The 6,529-nt window shown below is 39.5% G+C and overlaps 1 non-coding gene across 1 annotated transcript; it reads left to right on the top strand.

The window, feature by feature from the left end:
* Nucleotides 1–1,349: 1,349 nt before the first annotated feature.
* LOC148544675 (small nucleolar RNA R71) lies at nt 1,350–1,453 on the top strand. The gene has a single exon (XR_015901074.1). It is a non-coding gene; the product is annotated as a small nucleolar RNA R71 (small nucleolar RNA).
* The last annotated feature ends 5,076 nt before the right edge of the window (nt 1,454–6,529 follow it).

The following is a 6,529-nucleotide window of genomic DNA, read 5'->3' as shown; positions in this document are numbered from 1 at the left end:
TGTACAGGCCTTCAACCTTCACCAAGACATCCTCTACAAGTCCATAAGCCTGTTTCCTTGAATTATCTGCCATCTCTAGTGAGATTCTTGTAGCTTGCACCTCAAAGATCCCTAGTTTCTCCATTACAGAGAGAGGCATGAGGTTTATCCCTGACCCCAGGTCACACAGAGCCTTCTCAAAGATCATGGTGCCTATGGTACAAGGTATTAAAAACTTTTCAAGATCCTGTTTCTTCTGAGGTAATTTCAGTTAAACCAGATCATTTAGTTCATTGATGAGCAGTGGGGGTTCATCCTCCCAAGTCTCATTATCAAATAACTTGGCATTCAGCTTCATGATTGCTCCTAGATCTTGAGCAACTTGCTCTTCAATAATATCTTCATCCTCTTCAGAGGAAGAATACTCATCAGAGCTCATGAATGGCAACAGTAAGTTTAGTGAAATCTCTATGGTCTCTATATGAGCCTCAGATTCCTTTGGTTCCTCATTAGGGAACTCCTTAGTGGCCAGTGGACGTCCATTGAGGTCTTCTTCATTGGAAATCATTGCCTTTTCTTCCTCTCCAGGTTCGGCCATGTTGGTTATAGTTATGGCCTTGCACTCTCTTTTTGGGTTCTCTTCTGTATTACTTGGGAGAGTACTGGGAGGGAGTTCAGTAACTTTCTTACTCAGCTGACCCATTTGTGCCTCCAAATTTCTAATGGAGGACCTTGCCTCAGTCATGAAACTGAGAGTGGTCTTAGATAGATCAGAGACTATAGTTGCTAAGTCAGAGTGGCTCTGCTTAAAATTCTCTGTCTGTTGCTGAGAAGATGATGGAAAAGGTTTGCTATTGCCAAACCTGTTTCTTCCACCATTATTGTTACTGAAGCCTTGATTAGGCTTCTGTTGATCCTTCCATGAGAAATTTGGATGATTCCTCCATGAAGGATTATAGGTGTTTCCATAGGATTTTTCCATGTAATTCACCTCTTCCATTGCAGGATTCTCAGGGTCATAGGCTTCTTCTTCAGAGGAAGCTTCCTTAGTACTGCCTGTTGCAGCTTGCATTCCAGACAGACTCTGAGAAATCATATTGACTTGCAGAGTCAATATTTTGTTCTGAGCCAATATTGCATTCAGAGTATCAATCTCAAGAACTCCTTTCTTTTGAGTTGTCCCATTATTCACAGGATTCCTTTCAGAAGTGTACATGAACTTGTTATTTGCAACCATTTTAATGAGTTCCTGGGCTTCTGCAGGCGTCTTCTTCAGATGAAGAGATCCTCTAGCAGAGTGGTCCAATGACATCTTTGACAATTCAGACAGATCATCATAGAATATACATATGATGCTCCATTCTGAAAACATGTCAAAAGGACACCTTCTGATCAATTGCTTGTATCTTTCCCAAGCTTCATAGAGGGATTCACCTTCCTTCTGTCTAAAGGTTTGGACTTCCACTCTAAGCTTGCTCAACTTTTGAGGTGGAAAGAATTTGGCCAAGAAAGCATTGACCAACTTTTTCCAAGAGTTCAGGCTATCTTTAGGTTGTGAGTCCAACCATGTCCTAGCTCTGTCTCTTACAGCAAAGGGAAAAAGCATAAGTCTGTAGACCTCAGAATTAACCCCATTGGTCTTAACAGTGTCACAAATTTGCAAGAATTCAGCTAAAAACTGATGAGGATCTTCCAATGGAAGTCTGAAGAGAGAACTTTTGCGTGGTCTAGAAATTCGCAGATAAATCCTCGTTGCAGGTATAGCTTCTAAACCAACAAAAATCTTTCTTACAAAAGTTTTGGTTGTCACAAGTAACAAACCCCTTAAAAATTGATAACCAAAGTATTTAAACCTCGGGTCGTCTTCTCAAGGAACTGCAGGGAGGTGTTTTTATTATTGGTTATGAGTTTTGTAAATTGGGGGTTTTGAAAGTAAGGAACAAGTAATTTAAATGATAAGTAAAATAAATAAATGACTATAAAATAAACTCTTGGCAAGGTATGAAAATTCGGAAGTCCTATCCTAGTTATTCTTATGAGAATTGAGTTTAACCCCACTTAGTTAACCTAAAGCAAAGGAAAGTCAAGTGGACTAATTAGTTAGATTCCCAAGTCCTAGCCAACTCCTAAGGAAAGACTAGAGTTAGTGGAATTCCAGTCAATTAGAGGAATTAATCAACAATCACGATAAGTTTAATAACTCAAGAGCCTTCAGTTAATCAATTAGAGCCAAGAATATAAAAAAAACTAAATAAGAATCATAAATCTGAAATATCTCAACTGCATTTAATAAAAGGAAATTAATCCAAAAATATAAAGAGTTCGTAAGCCAATTTGGCAACATAAGTAATTAAATGAGAGCATTAAAGTATCTGAAAGTAAAAGAGAAATATAAAGTAAAAAGAAATATTGAACCTGATGAAGAGTTGAAATCTTAAATCCTTTAAGAGGAATTCTAATCCTAAAACTTAAGAGAGAGGAGAGAACCTCTCCCTCTAAAAACTACATCTAAATTATGAAAAGTGAATTATTGAAGACCTCCTTGTGAATGGATGCATTCCCCCACTTTATAACCTCTAATCTGTGCTTTCTGGACTTGGATCTGGGCCAAAAGGGTTTCAGAAATTGCTGGGAGCATTTTCTGTAGTTTCTGGTGCGTGGCGTCTGTCACGCGTCCGCGTGGGTCACGCGTCCGCGTGGGTCACGCGTCCGCGTGGGTCACGCGGTCGCGTCATCTGGAGTTTTTCTTATCACGCGTTCGCTTCGGTCACACGTACGCGTCATTTGTATTCTGCTCAAGGCACGCGTTCGCGTCAGTCACGCGTTCGCGTCACTGCCTTTTTGCGCTAGGCATGCGGCCGCATCATTCATGCGTTCGCGTCGCTGCCAGTCTCTTCAAAAACTCTATTTTGTGCTTTCCTTCTATTTTTGTATGCTTCCTTTCCATCCTTTAAATCATTCCTGCCTTAGGAGATCTGAAAATACTTAACACACAAAGCACGACATCGAATGGTAATAAAAGCTAATTAAAATGAATATTTTTAAAGTATAGGAAACATGTTTTTCACATATATCACATAATAAAGAAGGGGAAGTAAAACCATGCAATTTCACATGAATAAGTGGGTGAAGGATTGAATAAATAATTTAAATTGAGCACAAAATATATCATAAAATATGGGTTTATCAACCTCCCCATACTTAAACAATAGCATGTCCTCATGCTAAATCCAAGAGAAAGAATAAGGTAAGGTTAAAGTGGTGGAATCTCATGCAATGCAATCTATTCTAAATGCAAACTACCTAAATGAATCATGCAATTCTAGTTATTATTCACTTGTATATAAAACTTACATGTAGTTAAATTAATTCATATCCTCAAGGAATCAAATATGCATAGCCAAACCCTGGATAATGTTAAAGCACTTTTTTACAATTGAGATGGGTAAAAGTATTTCACCAACTTGCAAGACAATTAACAATTTAAACAGAGATATATGGTGATGAGCTATTGAACCCTTACTGGATTTTGTGTTTACTCTCTAGTCACTCAGTGTTTATTGGGTTAATCACTCTATTCTTTTTCTATCCTTACTTTCTATAACTTTGTTCTTCATCTAACCAATCAACAATTATAGAATACAGACATACAAAAATCATGAGGTCTTTTTCAAGGTTGTAATGGGGCCAGGGTAAAGGTAAGGGTATACGTATAAGGCTAAGTGAGCTAATAAGTGAATCCTTGATTAGTCTAAGATCTCATCTAACATACATACTTTATATAATTTTAAAGTTCCTTAACCTAATTGTCCAAATTTTTCCACTTTGTATTGCAAACTCATGCATTAAATTTAATTTTGTCCCATGTGCATTGATTCTCTTTATTTTGCAATAGGGGAATTTTTGTATATTCCCTTATTTAAATACTGAAAATGTAAAAATATTTTTTTTAAATCAATGCACATGGTAATTCAATTGTTTTGATTTCACATGAACATGCTTCCTAAATTTTTGTTTTTGGAACAACTTATTCTTTTTAAATTCCTACTTTGTTTCTATCATCCCATGTTCCCATAAAATTTCCTACTCTTAAATTGTACACAATATCTATCTTAAGCTAACCAAGGATTCAACTTGGGATTTTTATTTTGTTTTTCTGCTTAAGCCTAGTAATGTGGTTTATAGAACAAGAGGGGATTAAAAAGCTCAAAGGGGGCTAACAAGGGTGATGCACAAGGTAGGCTAATTTGGGATAAGTGAGGAAAAATTCAAATGATGGCCTCAATCATCTCTTGGTATGCATCTATATTCTATATTGGACATATAGATTAAAACAAAGTAAAGAATATCAGAATAAAAAAAAGAAGGGTAAAAACACACAAGAATGAAAATTATGGTTTGAATGTAACCATACAATTAAGCTCAAGACTCACAGGCTGTGTGTTCTCCAGCTCAAAAATCATATATCAGTTATACATGTCATGCAAGTAGAAATTAAGAGTTCCCATTATTCTCAACGTAAATTTTAGGGTGGCCCTTAAAATCTTAGTGTTCCTCCTTGATGAAATGTTGTTAACTAACTAACATGTTATGCTATATATACAAGGTGTGTGGATTGTTTTAATTTACTAAAGTTTCTGGTTTACTCCCTTTTATTTTCAATTGAACCAAACTATTATATGCTAAAGGGGTAAACTATACTAATTAATCCACATATTCTATAACTAATAAGTTTAGAATTGCAAACTAAACTAAATGGCTAAGATATAAATTAAAGTGCAAAATGCGGAAATAAAGTAAAAATATAGCAAAAGAACAATGTATAAGTACTGAAAGATAAAAAATAAAAATAAAAATACAGAAAAATAAACAAAATAAAATAAGATAAAAAGAGTCTGTAGTGGTTCACCAAAAAGATATGCCAGGGATGACGACCTCCCCACACTTAAAATATAGCATCGTCTGCGATGCTCACTCAAGCTGGGTGTGAAGGAGTGTCATCACTGGAAGGATGGGCTGCTGGAGTCTCTGTGGTGGCCGGAGGATCTGCAGACTGGATAAGGGTAGGAGGATCTGTCTGCTGCAGTGAGGGTGCTGACTGGAGAGGGATCTCTGGGTCTGAGGCCTGAATCTGATGTGGCTCCTCATGCTGTGGTGCAGCCTGATCTGGTCCTGCCTGCTCAGCCTCTCTCTGTGCATATGTCTCATCCTCATGCTCGTCTGCCTCCTCCTCAGATGGCTCTGATGGTGTGTCAGGCTCGGAGGGAATGTCGCTGCCAGATCGGATCATCAACTTGAGGTGCTCATAGCGTCACTTGTTGCGACGCTCAGATCTCTCACATCACCGCCGGTTGCGGTGCTCCATCTGGTCCAGCTGCTGAAATAAGTGATGCACGAGGTGGTAAACGGGCTCTGAGGCAGGTAGAGGTGCAGTGGTGGTAGCTGGGGCAGCAGTAGATGAAGAAGGGGCAGTTGAAGGTGTGGCTGTCTCATCAGAAGCGGTGAGGAATGGGAGTCTGTAACCCAAAGCCTGAAACTTCCTGTTGTGAGGGATAATCTTCTTGCAGTCTGCAGCAGGTGGCTTCTCATCAGCAAGCTCCCAAGGCACGTCAGCTCGACGGCCGAGCTGGGTAATCAGATAAGGGAAAGGGAGAGTGCCTCTGACATGGACCCTGGCCATGTAATATCGGATGAATCGTGGAAGATACAGGTCCTTACCCTCTATCACACACCAGATGAGGGTGATCATAGCAGCAGGCAGCTCTGTCTCATGAGTGCTTGGCATGACAAAGTTGCTCCAGATCTGGTGCCAGAGCCGAGCCTCATCATTTAGATACATCAGCTTGATTCCCTTAGGCATTGCTGTATTCTTTCCCATGACCCATGGGACAGTAGGATCAAGGGCTATCCTCTGCTTGACAGCATCCCAGTCAAATCTCATAAAGCGCATGTCCTCTTCAGCCTTTTGGTAACCGTCAGGCTGATCTAACTTAGGCTGAAGGCGGAGGATGTCCTCAATAGCTTCCTCAGTGACCAATATCTGTTTTCCTCTGAGGTGCACTGCATCCACGGTAGTCTTAAAATAGTTGCAGTAAAACTCTCTGACCCAGGAAGCATTGACCTCTGTCAGGTTTCTCTCCAAGAAGAACCAGCCTCTCTGTTTTATCTGTTCGGAGGTGTACTGCTATAGTTCTTCTGGAATTTTCAGAGTTCTCTCCAGGTACAGGTTCCTGGAGGTGGCAAACACTGGATACTTCAGCTCACAGTATCTGTTTGCAAATTTAACTGGATCATTGGCAGTGAGGAGCTGGTCAGCCTTCTCCTGCGGGGTAAAGTGCTTCTCCCGCCAGGAGTCATCATGCATAATGTCCAGGATAAACATAGAGGATTCGCCTCTTTTCCTTTTGCCAGTGGTTGCTTTTCCTTTTCCTTTGCGCTGAGGGTCAGACATCCTGAAAAGCAGAAATTCCAAGGTATAATTGAAGAACAAAGCAGGAAAACAAGTAGGTAAATAGAATGATAACAATATATGCACATAGGGGCAAAATAG

The sequence above is a fragment of the Arachis ipaensis genome, chromosome B9 (assembly GCF_059453495.1).
Source record: "Arachis ipaensis isolate K30076 ecotype BB chromosome B9, ASM5945349v1, whole genome shotgun sequence".
In the NCBI taxonomy this organism is placed as follows: Eukaryota; Viridiplantae; Streptophyta; class Magnoliopsida; order Fabales; family Fabaceae; genus Arachis; species Arachis ipaensis.
Note: the sequence above shows the minus strand (reverse complement) of the source record. Positions and strands in the feature narration are given on the sequence as shown.